Here is a 21,551-nt window from a genome sequence, read left to right as displayed (position 1 = left end):
CAAGTAACAACAGCAAGTGTTTATGTGGGGATGTTCCTTTAAAAAAAAAAGGTGGAAAGAGAAGAGACGTTGTGTCCAAAATTCTGTTCAGTAGTGTATATTCTTCTTCTTCTTCTTCTTTATCTTCTATATCTTCTTCTTCTATATCTTCTTCTTCATCGTCTTCTTCTATATCTTCTTCTTCTATATCTTCTTCTTCTATATCGTCTTCTTCTTCTTCTATATCTTCTTCTTCTATATCTTCTTCTTCTATATCTTCTTCTTCTATATCTTCTTCTTCTATATCTTCTTCTTCTTCTATATCTTCTTCTTCTATATCGTCTTCTTCTTCTTCTTCATCTTCTTCTTCTTCGTCATCTTCTTCTTCTTCATCTTCTTCTTCATCTTCTTCTTCTTCTTCTTCATCTTCTTCTTCTTCATCTTCTTCTACTTCATCTTCTTCATCTTCTTCATCTTCATCTTCTTCATCTTCTTCTTCTTCATCTTCTTTTTCTATATCTTCTTTTTCTATATCCTCTTCTTATTATTATTTTTCTATTTCATCTTCTTCTTTTTCTATATCTTCTTCTTCTTCTTCTCCTTCACCTTCTTCTTTTTCTATATCTTCTTCTTCTTCTATATCGTCTTCTTCTTCTTCACTTATTTCTCTTTTATATATTTTTTTTTAAAGAAATGCAGCTATTTTTGAGCGTAATAAATAGCTGGTGGCGCACGCATGTTGGAAGCGCCATTGTATGTGCTCCCTGGCAGTGGAAACACACAGACAGCAGGAGGTAAATTAAGCAGCAGCAGGAGGAGGAGGAGGATGATTGTGTGGCAGCAGGCAGTCAATGAGGCAGGCAGCGAGACATAATAGGCTGTGTGGTACCTAGCGGTGGTACCAGGCCGTAAATACACAGCATGAGGTTCCAGACAGCGGTCGTGAAGCCCACATCATGTCCAATACACAACTGGGACAACACAGTTTTCAACCCGGACACCTCTAAAAAAAATATCACAAAGTATTAATAAAAAGTATATATAATTTTTTTGTTTTTTTAAAGAAATGCAGCTATTTTTGAGTGTAACAAATAGCTGGTGGCGCATGGTGGAAGCGCCATTGTATGTGCTCCCTGGCAGTGGAAACACACAGACAGCAGGAGGTAAATTCAGCAGCAGGAGGAGGAGGATGAGTGTGTGGCAGCAGGCAGTCAATGAGGCAGGCAGCGTGACATAATAGCCCTGGTACCTAGCGTTGATACCAGGGCTGTAAATAAACACAACAGGAGGTCCCAGACAGCGGTCGTGCAGCCCACATCGTGTCCAATACACAACTGGGACAACACAGTTTTCAACCCGGGCACCTCAGAAAAATTAAAACTTTTTTTTTTTTTTTTTAATGGTTTACTTTTTTTTTTTTTTTTACAGCAAATTACACAGATATAGCTATTGTTTGACGTAATAGCTGGTGGCAGAGTGGCAGCAGAAGGTAAATCTGTGTACCCTGGCAGTGGGAAACACAAACAGACAGACAGCAGAAGGGCAGTACACAGCAGCCCACTGTAGATGTAAAATGTGTGGCTGCAGGCGACGTAATAATCAAAGTGAACCAGGCTGGCTTAGTGAGCAGGAGCCAGGAGGTGGTAAAGGGTGGTAAGGCACATTAACGATGGTTCTTCCGGCAGCCAGTTCATGTCCCCCTCTCGCCGACAACAGGGGCCAGGAACTCGCCTTCCACCCACGCCTGGTTCATCTTGAGAAACGTCAGTCTGTCCACAGACTTGTGAGACAGACGTGAGCGTTTCTCGGTGACCATGCCACCAGCTGCACTTAAGCAGCGCTCGGACAGCACGCTGGAAGGGGGGCAGGACAGCAGTTCCAGGGCGTACTGCGCCAGCTCGCTCCAGATCTCCAGGCGCTTTACCCAATACTCCATGGGATCAACAGGGGCATCGCTGTCAAGCCCGCTGTAGGACCCCATGTAGTCAGCCACCATGCGGGTCAGGCGCTGGCTGTGACCGGAGGAGGATGCTGCTGCATGCACCTCCTCTCTAGTCACTGCTGCCGGAGCCTCTACAGTCCTGTAGAGCTCGTTGCTGAGAGACAGCAGGTCTGTGGGGCGCTTGCTGCTGGATGCAGGCACCTGCTGCTGCCTCTGTGCTGGCTGGACAGTGGGGGTGGAAGGCTGGGGGAAGGCTTCCTCCTAGCGCTCAACAAGGGCCTGCTGCAAGCTCCTTATTTGTTGCGCTGAGTCTCCTCCTGCAGGCGGCAGGAACTGGCTCAACTTCCCCTTGAGGCGTGGGTCCAACATCATGCTGATCCAGATGTCCTCCCTCTGCTTCATCTGGATCACCCTGGGGTCCTTGCGCAGGCACGTCAGCAAGTGCGCTGCCATTGGGAAGAGGCGGGCCACGTGTGCTGGCACATCGACGGCAGTGCTGTCCTCATCCTCCTCCTCTGCCTCCTCAGGCTCATCCTCTCTCCACCCCCGCACCAACTCAGCTGCGCTGTGCTGATCCCCCTCATCAGCAGCAAGGTCAGGGACCTCCACCAAGTCCTCCTCCCCCTCAGAGGTGGACTGTGCAGCTGCTTGCCGCTCCTGCTGGTCCAAGGCTGCCGCTCCCTGTTCCAGCAAAGCATCGAGGGCCCTGTTCAGCAGACAAACATGGGGCACCCACTCGCAGACCATAGCATGGTCCCTGCTCACCATGTTAGTGGCCTGCAGAAAGGGAGCCAGCACTAAGCACACCTGCTGCATGTGCCTCCAGTCGTCATCGGGGACGATGGACGGGATGTTGCTGGTCTTGTCCCTTTTCTGAGCGGCGGAAACAGTGGCCAGGGCAAGGTACTGGTTGACAGCGTGCTTCTGTTCAACCAGACGCTCCAACATCGCCAGGGTGGAGTTCCAGCGAGTCGGAACGTCAAGGATCAGCCGATGGCGTGGCAGCTCCAGCTCCTTTTGCACGTCTTCCAGGCTCGCACAGGCTGCAGCCGAGCGCCGGAAGTGACGCACAACGTTCCTTGCCGTTTCCAGCAGTTCGCCCATCCCCTGGTAGGTGCGCAAGAACTTCTGCACCACCAGGTTCAGCACGTGGGCAAGACAGGGGATGTGGGTCAGGTTTCCCCTGTCAATTGCGGCAACCAGATTGGCCCCATTGTCGGCCACCACCTCTCCGACTCTGAGGCCTCTGGGGGTCAGCCAAATCCTCTCCTGCTCCTGGAGTTTGGCCAATACATGGGTTGCCGTCAGTTTGGTCTTCCCAAGGCTGACCAACTGCAGCAGCGCTTGGCAGTGGCGGGCCTTCACGCTTCTGCTGAGGCGGGCGGTTTGGCCAGGTGTGCCGGAGGATGGCAGAGGATCGGAGGAACCTGCTGCAGTTCCCCTGACCCTGCGGGGTGGCACCACCCACTGTGTTGCTGCTGCTGCTGTGCCCGCTGCTGCTCTCCCATCCTCACCCCCTTCCACCAAGCTGACCCAGTGGACAGTGAAGGACAGGTAGCGGCCTGTCCCGAAGCGGCTGCTCCAGGAGTCCATGGTGACGTGGACCCTTTCACCAACCGCGTGCTCCAGCCCTCGCTCCACATTGGCCATCACAAAGCGGTGCAGTGCAGGAATGGCCTTGCGGGCAAAGAAGTGTCTGCTGGGGAGCTGCCAGTCTGGGGCTGCACAAGCAAGCAGCGCACGCATGTCGCTCCCCTCCTGCACGAGCGTGTACGGCAGGAGTTGGGAGCACATGGCCCGTGCCAGCAAGCCGTTCAGTTGACGCACGCGACGGCTGCTGGGAGGCAGAGCCCTAACCACCCCCTGGAAGGACTCGCTCAAAAGGCTCTGGCGTGGCCTTTTGCTAGCACGGGAATCAGCGGACACAGCAGAAGAGGCCACTGAGGACTGGCTGCCAGAACAGGCCTCAGTGTCGGCGGCAGGAGTTGCAGAGGGGGGAGGAGCAGTGCGTTTCCGCACTCCTGCTGGTGCTGCTGGAGGAGCAGGAGGGCGGGTGGCTGCTGTTGCTGCTGCTGCTGCTGAAGGCTGTGCAGTGATGGGTGTGGTGCCACTGCCAGCACCAGATGCCTTCAGCCTCTGGAACTCCTCATGCTGGTGGAAATGTTTAGCAGCAAGGTGGTTGATGAGCGAGCTGGTGCTGAACTTTAAGGGGTCTGCACCTCAGCTCAACTTCCGCTGACAGTGGTTGCAAGTGGCGTACTTGCTGTACACTGTGGGCATTGTGAAAAATCGCCAGATTGGTGACAAGAACAACCCCCTACGGCCTGGAGCCGCTGCTGCCTGTCTCCCTGTGGTGGTTGGGGGGGGGCTTGGGTGCGGCTGGTGGTGGTACTGGCAGATGCTGCTGCTGCTGCTGAGCCTGAGACACCAGCAGGCTGTGGGACCTGCCTACTGCTGCCAATGCTTGCAATGATGCGCCTCCTTGCAAGGCCCACAAGCGCATCCTCCTCCTCCTCCTCCTCAGAGCTGCTGACGACGACATCCCCAGGAGCTGGTGGCACCCAGTCTTTGTCTGTCACCGTGTCATCATCATCCTCCTGAAACATGTCCTGCTGGGATGATGACCCCCCAAACTCCTCTCCTGATGCATGGATGGGCTGCTTGACTGTCGCCACAGTCTTGCTGTCCAATCCCTCATCCCCCAAAGTGCCCATCAGCATCTCCTCCTCCAAATCGCCAACAACAGCAGACAATTGACTCATCATGCCTGGGGTCAAAAGACTGCTGAATGACAGGTCGGCGACTGACTGTGAACTGGCCTCCTCCCCAGGCCCTGCTGGGCGGCTGCTGCGAACAGGGGTGGTGGTGGTGGTGGTGAGGCTGGAGGCCTCGGATGCAGAGCTGATGGCGGGCTGCTCATCCTCCATCATCAGTTGCACCACAGTGGCTGCATCCTTTTCCTCAATGGGACGTTTCCGACCCGGCTGGAGGAAAATAGGAGCAGGTACTACACGCTGCTGCTGCTGCTGTGTCTCTGCAGCGTGAGTGGCAGATGCTCCTGCTGGGCGGCGCCCAAGGCGTCCACGGCCAGTGGCTAGAGGTGGAATGTTAGCCACTGACGCTGCTGCTGCTGCTGCGGAACTGTGCATGGTGGCGCGGCCGCGGCTTGCCACAATGCTGCTCCCTCTCCTCCTGATTCCCTTGCTGCCCTTCCCCTTGCCCAAACCGCGCTGGCTGCCACTTCCAGACATCTTTGATGTTTTGGGCGTAAACAAAAAAGTTTTTTAAAAGGGCGGGTGAAAAAGTGGGGTACTTTAATGGAGTGGTTTGGTGGGTGAGGTGACACTAATCAGTAAGTGATTAGATCGCTAAGTGATTACTAGTACAATACTAATACAAAATACAATAATTCAGTAATCAGTATAAGTGTGAACAGTGAACAGTGAGTGTGTCCCCTAGTACACTAACTAGAAAATACATTAATCAGTAGTAATCAGATTAAGTAGAAGGAAATAGAGTGTGTGTACTGAGTGCACGCACACACACACGCAGGAGCTAGCCTATGAACAGTGACTGAGTGTCCCTAGTACAGTAAGTAGTAACAGTAAGTACAACTAGAAATTACAATAATCAGTAGTAATCAGAAGGAAATAGTGTGTGTACTATACAGACAGTGCACGCACGCACACACGCAGGAGCTAGCCTATGAACAGTGACTGAGTGTCCCTAGTACAGTAAGTAGTAACAGTAAGTACAACTAGAAATTACAATAATCGGTAGTAATCAGAAGGAAATAGAGTGTGTGTACTGCACGCACACACGCAGGAGCTATGAACAAACAGTGACAGTGAGTGTCCTAGTACAGTTACAGTATACTACAAAATACAATCACTCAGTAGTAAAGGACAGCAGAAACACTGGTATAGATGAGAAATAAACTAACAGAGGACAGGAGGACAGCTGCCCACACAGGCAAGGCCCTGAGGCCTAAAGCTGTGTAAGCTTGCCTGCAGCAGCTGGCTGTCTCTATGTAACACACAAGCTACTAACTAAAATACAATGTCTATCTAACTAACAACAATATAGGTATATATAGGAGGTGTATGTGAGCAAAAACGCTAGGTGATTGACCACAATAAAGCTCTTGCTAAGCCAAAGCACAAAGGAGCAGATCTCTCTCTGTACAAAGTCAGGCAAGGACGGAAAAACGGAACATGGTGGCCGCTATTTATAGGGTAGGGGCTGGCCAGGGTCCCCCTCTGTGATTGGCTGCCGTCAGAGGGCCTGGGAGCCCTCTGATTGGCTCTAAGGACATCAATCTGGGCTATGACGCTATTCGAGCTCGGTATTCGAGCTGGAATAGCGCTGTTTGCTCGAATAGCGCGAATAGTGAATGGGCTATTCGAATTAACTCGAATAGCCCATTCGAATAGCTGCAGCTATTCGAGCTCGGTATTCGAGCTCGAATAGCTGAAAAAGAGCTCGAATATTCGAGCTACTCGAATATTCGAGCTCTGCTGAGCACCACTGATATCTGGGTACTGTGAAACTGCTATTGGTCATCAGATAAAGGGAGGAAAACAGATACTACTATACTACTAAAGCACAGCTTACCAAAAATATGCAGTTACTAGAGCAATAATTTGAATTAATATGAATACACTGGGTTTATTGAAAGAGATAAAAGGGGTAACTGTTTAGAAAATGTTTAATTTTGACTGATACATTCTTATTGATATATGGTAAAAATGTATAAAAACTGATGAAAAAAAATTGAGAAAGTTGTTTGCTATTAATATGATATTAATATTGTTTGATATTCCTTTTCCATCTGTAAATTCAAATTAATCCTTTTCTTTAATTCAGAAATCAGTAAAGATTGCTTAAATAGCTTTGTCTAAGGATGGGGGGCTCTGAAGAAGATCTTACAGGTAAAATTTGGAAAACTTATAATGTTGTGCAAAAGTAAATGTATTTCAGTGATAGGTGAAAATAATATATGAAATGGATTCATTACATGCAAAGCCAGACATTTCAAGCCTATATTTGTTATAAATTTGATGATTTTGGCTTACAGCTTATGAGAACCCCAAAATCAAAATCTCAGACCATTAGAATATTGTGAAAAGGTTCACAATTCTAGGCTCAAAGTGTCAGACTTTAATCATCTAATTAATCCAAAACGCTAGTGCGACCGTGATAGCAGTTATCACGTTTTAGGGAATCAAGCCCTATGAGCGCTTTTTAATTTTTTTTAAGCACTGGTGATTTTTAAAAGCGCTTGTGCAATGTTTTCCTATGTGGGCATTTTAACATCAGCGATGAGCTTTCTTTACAATCACAAACGCGGGTCCTGCACCATTTCCTGAGCGTTTGGGCTTCAATACAAGGTATAGGAAAATCGCTAAGCACTTGAAAAAAAGGCTTTGAAAAGCGATTTTCTGAGTGCCTTTCTTCACATAATAATTACAGCTATTTCGTTCCAGGTCATAAGAGTTCACTACCTGTTTGTCTGCAGGAAGAAAAGCTCAAATCGCATTTACAAAAGCGCTTAGAAAAGTGCTTCTAAAAAAATCGATAATCGCTCAGAAAACACTTGGAAAAGCACTTACAAAAGCACTCAGCGCTTGCGCTAACAATTTATAATGTGAATAAGGCCTAAGTGCGGAAAAAGGAAAACCCAGGGGACATTACCACTTGAGACCGGAAGAAAGCACATCTGCAAAGAAGCACAGAACTCGGTTTGCATGCCATTGCTTAGAGAAGCTTAGCAGGTGCACTTACATGTAGCACTTTGAACCCGACACGTAAAGCTGCGTTCTGACGTATAAAAATGTTAATGTTTTGCCCAGAGGAAGATGCCTAAAAATATGGAACGCTTCACGAATTTGCGTGTCATCCTTGCGCAGGGGCCATGCTAATCTTCTCTGTATCGTTCCAATTTTAGTATATGTGCTGCCGAAGCGAGCACAACTAAGGGCTGTTTCACCAGAGTATATATACCCCGCGCCCTGATACTACCTGCACGTTAGGGAGAGTAAAATCAAGAGTCCCCTATAGTTTGGAGCGTGAGAACCTTGCAGAAAGCTATAATAATAATAATAAACAGGACAGGGCTAAATATTTTGGCTTGGAAATCAAATTTCCTGGCAGAGAAGAGCAATATTGCAACCACTATTGCATCTTGGGTACTAGCCGAAAGTGAATAAATTATGCTAATCTAGTGGGTGGGGATTCCTCTCTTCACACCCACTGTAGGAAATGACATGGAGCCCAGGCTGCCTAGAAAAGTGCTTCACTTGACAAGAGAACGGTAGGGGATAAAGAATTACTATAAGTGCGGAAAAAAGAAAACCCAGGAACCATTTCAAAGGCTATCATTCATAAAAGCATGTGCGGTAAAAAATCTGGTCGAGAAAATACTGCATTCATTAATTTAGACTTTTGTGTGCTAATTCATAAACATTTTCACACCTACGATAGAAGTACTCCGTTTTACCGAAGCCCAACTGTTGGTAACATTGTTCCAACATTGGCCTCAATTCACTAAGCAGTTTAGACTAGTATACTGATGGTTTGGTGTAATGTTTTAGACCTGTTTTTAGACCTGGTCTAAAACATTCGGTAATTAGGTCGGTAAAGCAGGGTAAATGATCAAAAGATGCAATTCACAAAGCAAACAAGGAGTAACCACGCCCACTTTTTCTGACAGAGATTCGACCAGATGATTTATGTCGGTAAAGTCATTCTGTGAGGTATTTTCGACGTGAGGATGGAACCTTTTGAATGAATTATGCAGGAGTTTAATTGTATGCAGAGGAGAGCTCATCAAAGGAGAAGGCTGTCAGTCATAGCTACTCGTTTGCGAATTGCATCTTTTGATCATTTCCTCTGCTTTACCCACCTAATTACCAAATGTTTTAGACCAGGTCTAAGGCTCAACACACACCATACAATCTTGGTTGTTCAATCTTACCAGTTTCATGTAGTATAAGAGCTTATCCAATAAATCATTCAAGGTATTTTCAATCTGTTGGCCCTTATACTACATAGATTTGGTAAATCTGTACAACCAAGATTGTTTGGTGTGTGTTGAGCTTAAGACATTTGGTAATTATTAGTGAATTCCTTCTTGATGCAACTGATTTACACCAAACCATCAGTAGACTAAAAACCATCAGTAGACTAGTCTAAACTGCTTAGTGAACTGAGCACTGATCACTCCCCATTGAAGTACAAAACAGCCTCTCTTCCTTATAAGGAGTTGGGAGTGGCTGCCTGAGTGAAGTCACTTTATTCAAATATGATGATTGTTGCAGTGCAGTCTGGGAGAGACTCCAGTTCACACCGATTTTATGTTTGCGGTTAAATTTTATTTATTGTTAGAGCAGCAGGACTTTCCATTGTATGAGGATGAGAACTGTGTAAAATCGCCGTGCGGATAAAATTAATTTATTTCAGATCATAAAGTCCCCCTGTGTTGTGTAAGCAGTGCTGAGCCCAGCATCCTCCCTCCGTGCGATTCCAACTCATACTTACCTGGCAGGGGAGACACCATGATCACGAAGGTGGTTCTCCCAGGGTGAGGCTCATCCATTGCACTCCGAGTGGGTTGACCCCTGCGATTTCCCCAAATGCGGGAAACTTGACTGCATAATTTGTGGTAGTGGGGGACTGCGTTCGCGCTTTCCCCTGATCAATGCTGGTTAATAATAGATTCGGTAATATCTGAGTACTGTGAAACTGCTATTGGTCATCAGATAAAGGGAGGAAAACAGTAGAGATGGGAAGTTCGGATCTTTTCAATGATCCGGATGATTCGAATCGGATCATTGAATAGGTCCGGATCTTTGATCCGAATCTCGGATCATTTTACAAGGGAAGCATTCGGGGGTGAAATGACTAGCAGGACAGGAGAAGGGGAGAAGATGGACAGAGGGCAGGGAGTGGACAGAGCAGGGAGCAGAAATGTTTGTTTGCACACAATACCCACATGCTGCGATCATATGCTTTACATATATTTCACCTACATGTTCATCTGTATACCTTGAATGGAAACGTCGCACAGTGAAAGAAAGCATTCCCCAAAGCATTCCCAGAAGATAAGTGCAGCTGTTTAGAGCGAGTGCAGGAGGATCATATTGCGCTGCAATCACAGTGCCTGCAAAGTTACTGAACTGTGCCGAGCTGAGCCAAAAGTTTCCAATGTGTTCACTGTGCACAACTACGGAACAGACAGCCTATAATGAGCAGCACATTACAGCTAGTATGTGTGCTCTGCACATATCTGGCAGTGGCACCCATGTCCCCTCTACCTGTCCCTGCAAGGCTGGCTCCCCGAGTCCCCTCCAACAGAGCGATCCATCTCTGCTCTGCTTCCAGGACCCCGCTGAGAGGGGGCGTGTCGCTCCTGGCCCCGCCCCTTTTGCAATCCGAATCACCCATTTTGATGATTCGGATGATTCGACTCACAAAATAGATTCGGATCAAAGATCCGAATCGTTCATGATCCGGACAACACTAGAAAACAGATACTACTATACTACTAAAGCACAGCTTACCAAAAATATGCAGTTACTGGAGCAATAATTTGAATTAATATGAATACACTGGGTTTATTGGTAGAGATAAAAGGGGTAACTGTTTAGAAAATGTTTAATTTTGACTGATACATTCTTATTGATATATGGTAAAAATGTATAAAAACTGATGGAAAAAAAATGAGAAAGTTGTTTGCTTATTAATATGATATTAATATTGTTTGATATTCCTTTTCCATCTGTAAATTCAAATTAATCCTTTTCTTTAATTCAGAAATCAGTAAAGATTGCTTAAATAGCTTTATCTAAGGATGGGGGGCTCTGAAGAAGATCTTACAGGTAAAATTTAGAAAACTTATAATGTTGTGCAAAAGTAAATGTATTTCAGTGATAGGTGAAAATAATATATGAAATGGATTCATTACATGCAAAGCCAGACATTTCAAGCCTATATTTGTTATAAATTTGATGATTTTGGCTTACAGCTTATGAGAACCCCAAAATCAAAATCTCAGACCATTAGAATATTGTGAAAAGGTTCACAATTCTAGGCTCAAAGTGTCAGACTTTAATCATCTAATTAATCCAAAACGCTAGTGCGACCGTGATAGCAGTTATCACGTTTTAGGGAATCAAGCCCTATGAGCGCTTTTTAATTTTTTTTAAGCACTGGTGATTTTTAAAAGCGCTTGTGCAATGTTTTCCTATGTGGGCATTTTAACATCAGCGATGAGCTTTCTTTACAATCACAAACGCGGGTCCTGCACCATTTCCTGAGCGTTTGGGCTTCAATACAAGGTATAGGAAAATCGCTAAGCACTTGAAAAAAAGGCTTTGAAAAGCGATTTTCTGAGTGCCTTTCTTCACATAATAATTACAGCTATTTCGTTCCAGGTCATAAGAGTTCACTACCTGTTTGTCTGCAGGAAGAAAAGCTCAAATCGCATTTACAAAAGCGCTTAGAAAAGTGCTTCTAAAAAAATCGATAATCGCTCAGAAAACACTTGGAAAAGCACTTACAAAAGCACTCAGCGCTTGCGCTAACAATTTATAATGTGAATAAGGCCTAAGTGCGGAAAAAGGAAAACCCAGGGGACATTACCACTTGAGACCGGAAGAAAGCACATCTGCAAAGAAGCACAGAACTCGGTTTGCATGCCATTGCTTAGAGAAGCTTAGCAGGTGCACTTACATGTAGCACTTTGAACCCGACACGTAAAGCTGCGTTCTGACGTATAAAAATGTTAATGTTTTGCCCAGAGGAAGATGCCTAAAAATATGGAACGCTTCACGAATTTGCGTGTCATCCTTGCGCAGGGGCCATGCTAATCTTCTCTGTATCGTTCCAATTTTAGTATATGTGCTGCCGAAGCGAGCACAACTAAGGGCTGTTTCACCAGAGTATATATACCCCGCGCCCTGATACTACCTGCACGTTAGGGAGAGTAAAATCAAGAGTCCCCTATAGTTTGGAGCGTGAGAACCTTGCAGAAAGCTATAATAATAATAATAAACAGGACAGGGCTAAATATTTTGGCTTGGAAATCAAATTTCCTGGCAGAGAAGAGCAATATTGCAACCACTATTGCATCTTGGGTACTAGCCGAAAGTGAATAAATTATGCTAATCTAGTGGGTGGGGATTCCTCTCTTCACACCCACTGTAGGAAATGACATGGAGCCCAGGCTGCCTAGAAAAGTGCTTCACTTGACAAGAGAACGGTAGGGGATAAAGAATTACTATAAGTGCGGAAAAAAGAAAACCCAGGAACCATTTCAAAGGCTATCATTCATAAAAGCATGTGCGGTAAAAAATCTGGTCGAGAAAATACTGCATTCATTAATTTAGACTTTTGTGTGCTAATTCATAAACATTTTCACACCTACGATAGAAGTACTCCGTTTTACCGAAGCCCAACTGTTGGTAACATTGTTCCAACATTGGCCTCAATTCACTAAGCAGTTTAGACTAGTATACTGATGGTTTGGTGTAATGTTTTAGACCTGTTTTTAGACCTGGTCTAAAACATTCGGTAATTAGGTCGGTAAAGCAGGGTAAATGATCAAAAGATGCAATTCACAAAGCAAACAAGGAGTAACCACGCCCACTTTTTCTGACAGAGATTCGACCAGATGATTTATGTCGGTAAAGTCATTCTGTGAGGTATTTTCGACGTGAGGATGGAACCTTTTGAATGAATTATGCAGGAGTTTAATTGTATGCAGAGGAGAGCTCATCAAAGGAGAAGGCTGTCAGTCATAGCTACTCGTTTGCCAATTGCATCTTTTGATCATTTCCTCTGCTTTACCCACCTAATTACCAAATGTTTTAGACCAGGTCTAAGGCTCAACACACACCATACAATCTTGGTTGTTCAATCTTACCAGTTTCATGTAGTATAAGAGCTTATCCAATAAATCATTCAAGGTATTTTCAATCTGTTGGCCCTTATACTACATAGATTTGGTAAATCTGTACAACCAAGATTGTTTGGTGTGTGTTGAGCTTAAGACATTTGGTAATTATTAGTGAATTCCTTCTTGATGCAACTGATTTACACCAAACCATCAGTAGACTAAAAACCATCAGTAGACTAGTCTAAACTGCTTAGTGAACTGAGCACTGATCACTCCCCATTGAAGTACAAAACAGCCTCTCTTCCTTATAAGGAGTTGGGAGTGGCTGCCTGAGTGAAGTCACTTTATTCAAATATGATGATTGTTGCAGTGCAGTCTGGGAGAGACTCCAGTTCACACCGATTTTATGTTTGCGGTTAAATTTTATTTATTGTTAGAGCAGCAGGACTTTCCATTGTATGAGGATGAGAACTGTGTAAAATCGCCGTGCGGATAAAATTAATTTATTTCAGATCATAAAGTCCCCCTGTGTTGTGTAAGCAGTGCTGAGCCCAGCATCCTCCCTCCGTGCGATTCCAACTCATACTTACCTGGCAGGGGAGACACCATGATCACGAAGGTGGTTCTCCCAGGGTGAGGCTCATCCATTGCACTCCGAGTGGGTTGACCCCTGCGATTTCCCCAAATGCGGGAAACTCGACTGCATAATTTGTGGTAGTGGGGGACTGCGTTCGCGCTTTCCCCTGATCAATGCTGGTTAATAATAGATTCGGTAATATCTGAGTACTGTGAAACTGCTATTGGTCATCAGATAAAGGGAGGAAAACAGTAGAGATGGGAAGTTCGGATCTTTTCAATGATCCGGATGATTCGAATCGGATCATTGAATAGGTCCGGATCTTTGATCCGAATCTCGGATCATTTTACAAGGGAAGCATTCGGGGGTGAAATGACTAGCAGGACAGGAGAAGGGGAGAAGATGGACAGAGGGCAGGGAGTGGACAGAGCAGGGAGCAGAAATGTTTGTTTGCACACAATACCCACATGCTGCGATCATATGCTTTACATATATTTCACCTACATGTTCATCTGTATACCTTGAATGGAAACGTCGCACAGTGAAAGAAAGCATTCCCCAAAGCATTCCCAGAAGATAAGTGCAGCTGTTTAGAGCGAGTGCAGGAGGATCATATTGCGCTGCAATCACAGTGCCTGCAAAGTTACTGAACTGTGCCGAGCTGAGCCAAAAGTTTCCAATGTGTTCACTGTGCACAACTACGGAACAGACAGCCTATAATGAGCAGCACATTACAGCTAGTATGTGTGCTCTGCACATATCTGGCAGTGGCACCCATGTCCCCTCTACCTGTCCCTGCAAGGCTGGCTCCCCGAGTCCCCTCCAACAGAGCGATCCATCTCTGCTCTGCTTCCAGGACCCCGCTGAGAGGGGGCGTGTCGCTCCTGGCCCCGCCCCTTTTGCAATCCGAATCACCCATTTTGATGATTCGGATGATTCGACTCACAAAATAGATTCGGATCAAAGATCCGAATCGTTCATGATCCGGACAACACTAGAAAACAGATACTACTATACTACTAAAGCACAGCTTACCAAAAATATGCAGTTACTGGAGCAATAATTTGAATTAATATGAATACACTGGGTTTATTGGTAGAGATAAAAGGGGTAACTGTTTAGAAAATGTTTAATTTTGACTGATACATTCTTATTGATATATGGTAAAAATGTATAAAAACTGATGGAAAAAAAATGAGAAAGTTGTTTGCTTATTAATATGATATTAATATTGTTTGATATTCCTTTTCCATCTGTAAATTCAAATTAATCCTTTTCTTTAATTCAGAAATCAGTAAAGATTGCTTAAATAGCTTTATCTAAGGATGGGGGGCTCTGAAGAAGATCTTACAGGTAAAATTTAGAAAACTTATAATGTTGTGCAAAAGTAAATGTATTTCAGTGATAGGTGAAAATAATATATGAAATGGATTCATTACATGCAAAGCCAGACATTTCAAGCCTATATTTGTTATAAATTTGATGATTTTGGCTTACAGCTTATGAGAACCCCAAAATCAAAATCTCAGACCATTAGAATATTGTGAAAAGGTTCACAATTCTAGGCTCAAAGTGTCAGACTTTAATCATCTAATTAATCCAAAACGCTAGTGCGACCGTGATAGCAGTTATCACGTTTTAGGGAATCAAGCCCTATGAGCGCTTTTTAATTTTTTTTAAGCACTGGTGATTTTTAAAAGCGCTTGTGCAATGTTTTCCTATGTGGGCATTTTAACATCAGCGATGAGCTTTCTTTACAATCACAAACGCGGGTCCTGCACCATTTCCTGAGCGTTTGGGCTTCAATACAAGGTATAGGAAAATCGCTAAGCACTTGAAAAAAAGGCTTTGAAAAGCGATTTTCTGAGTGCCTTTCTTCACATAATAATTACAGCTATTTCGTTCCAGGTCATAAGAGTTCACTACCTGTTTGTCTGCAGGAAGAAAAGCTCAAATCGCATTTACAAAAGCGCTTAGAAAAGTGCTTCTAAAAAAATCGATAATCGCTCAGAAAACACTTGGAAAAGCACTTACAAAAGCACTCAGCGCTTGCGCTAACAATTTATAATGTGAATAAGGCCTAAGTGCGGAAAAAGGAAAACCCAGGGGACATTACCACTTGAGACCGGAAGAAAGCACATCTGCAAAGAAGCACAGAACTCGGTTTGCATGCCATTGCTTAGAGAAGCTTAGCAGGTGCACTTACATGTAGCACTTTGAACCCGACACGTAAAGCTGCGTTCTGACGTATAAAAATGTTAATGTTTTGCCCAGAGGAAGATGCCTAAAAATATGGAACGCTTCACGAATTTGCGTGTCATCCTTGCGCAGGGGCCATGCTAATCTTCTCTGTATCGTTCCAATTTTAGTATATGTGCTGCCGAAGCGAGCACAACTAAGGGCTGTTTCACCAGAGTATATATACCCCGCGCCCTGATACTACCTGCACGTTAGGGAGAGTAAAATCAAGAGTCCCCTATAGTTTGGAGCGTGAGAACCTTGCAGAAAGCTATAATAATAATAATAAACAGGACAGGGCTAAATATTTTGGCTTGGAAATCAAATTTCCTGGCAGAGAAGAGCAATATTGCAACCACTATTGCATCTTGGGTACTAGCCGAAAGTGAATAAATTATGCTAATCTAGTGGGTGGGGATTCCTCTCTTCACACCCACTGTAGGAAATGACATGGAGCCCAGGCTGCCTAGAAAAGTGCTTCACTTGACAAGAGAACGGTAGGGGATAAAGAATTACTATAAGTGCGGAAAAAAGAAAACCCAGGAACCATTTCAAAGGCTATCATTCATAAAAGCATGTGCGGTAAAAAATCTGGTCGAGAAAATACTGCATTCATTAATTTAGACTTTTGTGTGCTAATTCATAAACATTTTCACACCTACGATAGAAGTACTCCGTTTTACCGAAGCCCAACTGTTGGTAACATTGTTCCAACATTGGCCTCAATTCACTAAGCAGTTTAGACTAGTATACTGATGGTTTGGTGTAATGTTTTAGACCTGTTTTTAGACCTGGTCTAAAACATTCGGTAATTAGGTCGGTAAAGCAGGGTAAATGATCAAAAGATGCAATTCACAAAGCAAACAAGGAGTAACCACGCCCACTTTTTCTGACAGAGATTCGACCAGATGATTTATGTCGGTAAAGTCATTCTGTGAGGTATTTTCGACGTGAGGATGGAACCTTTTGAATGAATTATGCAGGAGTTTAATTGTATGCAGAGGAGAGCTCATCAAAGGAGAAGGCTGTCAGTCATAGCTACTCGTTTGCCAATTGCATCTTTTGATCATTTCCTCTGCTTTACCCACCTAATTACCAAATGTTTTAGACCAGGTCTAAGGCTCAACACACACCATACAATCTTGGTTGTTCAATCTTACCAGTTTCATGTAGTATAAGAGCTTATCCAATAAATCATTCAAGGTATTTTCAATCTGTTGGCCCTTATACTACATAGATTTGGTAAATCTGTACAACCAAGATTGTTTGGTGTGTGTTGAGCTTAAGACATTTGGTAATTATTAGTGAATTCCTTCTTGATGCAACTGATTTACACCAAACCATCAGTAGACTAAAAACCATCAGTAGACTAGTCTAAACTGCTTAGTGAACTGAGCACTGATCACTCCCCATTGAAGTACAAAACAGCCTCTCTTCCTTATAAGGAGTTGGGAGTGGCTGCCTGAGTGAAGTCACTTTATTCAAATATGATGATTGTTGCAGTGCAGTCTGGGAGAGACTCCAGTTCACACCGATTTTATGTTTGCGGTTAAATTTTATTTATTGTTAGAGCAGCAGGACTTTCCATTGTATGAGGATGAGAACTGTGTAAAATCGCCGTGCGGATAAAATTAATTTATTTCAGATCATAAAGTCCCCCTGTGTTGTGTAAGCAGTGCTGAGCCCAGCATCCTCCCTCCGTGCGATTCCAACTCATACTTACCTGGCAGGGGAGACACCATGATCACGAAGGTGGTTCTCCCAGGGTGAGGCTCATCCATTGCACTCCGAGTGGGTTGACCCCTGCGATTTCCCCAAATGCGGGAAACTCGACTGCATAATTTGTGGTAGTGGGGGACTGCGTTCGCGCTTTCCCCTGATCAATGCTGGTTAATAATAGATTCGGTAATATCTGAGTACTGTGAAACTGCTATTGGTCATCAGATAAAGGGAGGAAAACAGTAGAGATGGGAAGTTCGGATCTTTTCAATGATCCGGATGATTCGAATCGGATCATTGAATAGGTCCGGATCTTTGATCCGAATCTCGGATCATTTTACAAGGGAAGCATTCGGGGGTGAAATGACTAGCAGGACAGGAGAAGGGGAGAAGATGGACAGAGGGCAGGGAGTGGACAGAGCAGGGAGCAGAAATGTTTGTTTGCACACAATACCCACATGCTGCGATCATATGCTTTACATATATTTCACCTACATGTTCATCTGTATACCTTGAATGGAAACGTCGCACAGTGAAAGAAAGCATTCCCCAAAGCATTCCCAGAAGATAAGTGCAGCTGTTTAGAGCGAGTGCAGGAGGATCATATTGCGCTGCAATCACAGTGCCTGCAAAGTTACTGAACTGTGCCGAGCTGAGCCAAAAGTTTCCAATGTGTTCACTGTGCACAACTACGGAACAGACAGCCTATAATGAGCAGCACATTACAGCTAGTATGTGTGCTCTGCACATATCTGGCAGTGGCACCCATGTCCCCTCTACCTGTCCCTGCAAGGCTGGCTCCCCGAGTCCCCTCCAACAGAGCGATCCATCTCTGCTCTGCTTCCAGGACCCCGCTGAGAGGGGGCGTGTCGCTCCTGGCCCCGCCCCTTTTGCAATCCGAATCACCCATTTTGATGATTCGGATGATTCGACTCACAAAATAGATTCGGATCAAAGATCCGAATCGTTCATGATCCGGACAACACTAGAAAACAGATACTACTATACTACTAAAGCACAGCTTACCAAAAATATGCAGTTACTGGAGCAATAATTTGAATTAATATGAATACACTGGGTTTATTGGTAGAGATAAAAGGGGTAACTGTTTAGAAAATGTTTAATTTTGACTGATACATTCTTATTGATATATGGTAAAAATGTATAAAAACTGATGGAAAAAAAATGAGAAAGTTGTTTGCTTATTAATATGATATTAATATTGTTTGATATTCCTTTTCCATCTGTAAATTCAAATTAATCCTTTTCTTTAATTCAGAAATCAGTAAAGATTGCTTAAATAGCTTTATCTAAGGATGGGGGGCTCTGAAGAAGATCTTACAGGTAAAATTTAGAAAACTTATAATGTTGTGCAAAAGTAAATGTATTTCAGTGATAGGTGAAAATAATATATGAAATGGATTCATTACATGCAAAGCCAGACATTTCAAGCCTATATTTGTTATAAATTTGATGATTTTGGCTTACAGCTTATGAGAACCCCAAAATCAAAATCTCAGACCATTAGAATATTGTGAAAAGGTTCACAATTCTAGGCTCAAAGTGTCAGACTTTAATCATCTAATTAATCCAAAACGCTAGTGCGACCGTGATAGCAGTTATCACGTTTTAGGGAATCAAGCCCTATGAGCGCTTTTTAATTTTTTTTAAGCACTGGTGATTTTTAAAAGCGCTTGTGCAATGTTTTCCTATGTGGGCATTTTAACATCAGCGATGAGCTTTCTTTACAATCACAAACGCGGGTCCTGCACCATTTCCTGAGCGTTTGGGCTTCAATACAAGGTATAGGAAAATCGCTAAGCACTTGAAAAAAAGGCTTTGAAAAGCGATTTTCTGAGTGCCTTTCTTCACATAATAATTACAGCTATTTCGTTCCAGGTCATAAGAGTTCACTACCTGTTTGTCTGCAGGAAGAAAAGCTCAAATCGCATTTACAAAAGCGCTTAGAAAAGTGCTTCTAAAAAAATCGATAATCGCTCAGAAAACACTTGGAAAAGCACTTACAAAAGCACTCAGCGCTTGCGCTAACAATTTATAATGTGAATAAGGCCTAAGTGCGGAAAAAGGAAAACCCAGGGGACATTACCACTTGAGACCGGAAGAAAGCACATCTGCAAAGAAGCACAGAACTCGGTTTGCATGCCATTGCTTAGAGAAGCTTAGCAGGTGCACTTACATGTAGCACTTTGAACCCGACACGTAAAGCTGCGTTCTGACGTATAAAAATGTTAATGTTTTGCCCAGAGGAAGATGCCTAAAAATATGGAACGCTTCACGAATTTGCGTGTCATCCTTGCGCAGGGGCCATGCTAATCTTCTCTGTATCGTTCCAATTTTAGTATATGTGCTGCCGAAGCGAGCACAACTAAGGGCTGTTTCACCAGAGTATATATACCCCGCGCCCTGATACTACCTGCACGTTAGGGAGAGTAAAATCAAGAGTCCCCTATAGTTTGGAGCGTGAGAACCTTGCAGAAAGCTATAATAATAATAATAAACAGGACAGGGCTAAATATTTTGGCTTGGAAATCAAATTTCCTGGCAGAGAAGAGCAATATTGCAACCACTATTGCATCTTGGGTACTAGCCGAAAGTGAATAAATTATGCTAATCTAGTGGGTGGGGATTCCTCTCTTCACACCCACTGTAGGAAATGACATGGAGCCCAGGCTGCCTAGAAAAGTGCTTCACTTGACAAGAGAACGGTAGGGGATAAAGAATTACTCTAAGTGCGGAAAAAAGAAAACCCAGGAACCATTTCAAAGGCTATCATTCATAAAAGCATGTGCGGTAAAAAATCTGGTCGAGAAAATACTGCATTCATTAATTTAGACTTTTGTGTGCTAATTCATAAACATTTTCACACCTACGATAGAAGTACTCCGTTTTACCGAAGCCCAACTGTTGGTAACATTGTTCCAACATTGGCCTCAATTCACTAAGCAGTTTAGACTAGTATACTGATGGTTTGGTGTAATGTTTTAGACCTGTTTTTAGACCTGGTCTAAAACATTCGGTAATTAGGTCGGTAAAGCAGGGTAAATGATCAAAAGATGCAATTCACAAAGCAAACAAGGAGTAACCACGCCCACTTTTTCTGACAGAGATTCGACCAGATGATTTATGTCGGTAAAGTCATTCTGTGAGGTATTTTCGACGTGAGGATGGAACCTTTTGAATGAATTATGCAGGAGTTTAATTGTATGCAGAGGAGAGCTCATCAAAGGAGAAGGCTGTCAGTCATAGCTACTCGTTTGCCAATTGCATCTTTTGATCATTTCCTCTGCTTTACCCACCTAATTACCAAATGTTTTAGACCAGGTCTAAGGCTCAACACACACCATACAATCTTGGTTGTTCAATCTTACCAGTTTCATGTAGTATAAGAGCTTATCCAATAAATCATTCAAGGTATTTTCAATCTGTTGGCCCTTATACTACATAGATTTGGTAAATCTGTACAACCAAGATTGTTTGGTGTGTGTTGAGCTTAAGACATTTGGTAATTATTAGTGAATTCCTTCTTGATGCAACTGATTTACACCAAACCATCAGTAGACTAAAAACCATCAGTAGACTAGTCTAAACTGCTTAGTGAACTGAGCACTGATCACTCCCCATTGAAGTACAAAACAGCCTCTCTTCCTTATAAGGAGTTGGGAGTGGCTGCCTGAGTGAAGTCACTTTATTCAAATATGATGATTGTTGCAGTGCAGTCTGGGAGAGACTCCAGTTCACACCGATTTTATGTTTGCGGTTAAATTTTATTTATTGTTAGAGCAGCAGGACTTTCCATTGTATGAGGATGAGAACTGTGTAAAATCGCCGTGCGGATAAAATTAATTTATTTCAGATCATAAAGTCCCCCTGTGTTGTGTAAGCAGTGCTGAGCCCAGCATCCTCCCTCCGTGCGATTCCAACTCATACTTACCTGGCAGGGGAGACACCATGATCACGAAGGTGGTTCTCCCAGGGTGAGGCTCATCCATTGCACTCCGAGTGGGTTGACCCCTGCGATTTCCCCAAATGCGGGAAACTCGACTGCATAATTTGTGGTAGTGGGGGACTGCGTTCGCGCTTTCCCCTGATCAATGCTGGTTAATAATAGATTCGGTAATATCTGAGTACTGTGAAACTGCTATTGGTCATCAGATAAAGGGAGGAAAACAGTAGAGATG

The 21,551-nt window shown here is 43.9% G+C and overlaps 8 non-coding genes across 8 annotated transcripts; 4 read left to right on the top strand and 4 right to left on the bottom strand.

The window, feature by feature from the left end:
- Nucleotides 1-7,785: 7,785 nt before the first annotated feature.
- On the bottom strand, nt 7,786-7,892 carry LOC137555068 (U6 spliceosomal RNA). Its single transcript, XR_011027773.1, has one exon. It is a non-coding gene; the product is annotated as a U6 spliceosomal RNA (small nuclear RNA).
- Nucleotides 7,893-9,452: 1,560 nt separating this feature from the next.
- LOC137554779 (U1 spliceosomal RNA) lies at nt 9,453-9,616 on the top strand. Its single transcript, XR_011027523.1, has one exon. It is a non-coding gene; the product is annotated as a U1 spliceosomal RNA (small nuclear RNA).
- A 2,117-nt stretch (nt 9,617-11,733) lies between these two features.
- LOC137555067 (U6 spliceosomal RNA) lies at nt 11,734-11,840 on the bottom strand. The gene has a single exon (XR_011027772.1). It is a non-coding gene; the product is annotated as a U6 spliceosomal RNA (small nuclear RNA).
- Nucleotides 11,841-13,400: 1,560 nt separating this feature from the next.
- LOC137554775 (U1 spliceosomal RNA) lies at nt 13,401-13,564 on the top strand. Its single transcript, XR_011027519.1, has one exon. It is a non-coding gene; the product is annotated as a U1 spliceosomal RNA (small nuclear RNA).
- Nucleotides 13,565-15,681: 2,117 nt separating this feature from the next.
- Nucleotides 15,682-15,788, bottom strand: LOC137555066 (U6 spliceosomal RNA). The gene has a single exon (XR_011027771.1). It is a non-coding gene; the product is annotated as a U6 spliceosomal RNA (small nuclear RNA).
- Nucleotides 15,789-17,348: 1,560 nt separating this feature from the next.
- LOC137554774 (U1 spliceosomal RNA) lies at nt 17,349-17,512 on the top strand. Its single transcript, XR_011027518.1, has one exon. It is a non-coding gene; the product is annotated as a U1 spliceosomal RNA (small nuclear RNA).
- Nucleotides 17,513-19,629: 2,117 nt separating this feature from the next.
- Nucleotides 19,630-19,736, bottom strand: LOC137555065 (U6 spliceosomal RNA). The gene has a single exon (XR_011027770.1). It is a non-coding gene; the product is annotated as a U6 spliceosomal RNA (small nuclear RNA).
- Nucleotides 19,737-21,296: 1,560 nt separating this feature from the next.
- Nucleotides 21,297-21,460, top strand: LOC137554773 (U1 spliceosomal RNA). The gene has a single exon (XR_011027517.1). It is a non-coding gene; the product is annotated as a U1 spliceosomal RNA (small nuclear RNA).
- Nucleotides 21,461-21,551: the final 91 nt, after the last annotated feature.

The sequence above is a fragment of the Hyperolius riggenbachi genome, chromosome 2 (genome assembly GCF_040937935.1).
Source record: "Hyperolius riggenbachi isolate aHypRig1 chromosome 2, aHypRig1.pri, whole genome shotgun sequence".
NCBI classification, from domain to species: Eukaryota; Metazoa; Chordata; class Amphibia; order Anura; family Hyperoliidae; genus Hyperolius; species Hyperolius riggenbachi.
The sequence above is the reverse complement of the archived record's forward strand: the minus strand, read 5'-3'. Positions and strand labels throughout refer to the sequence as shown.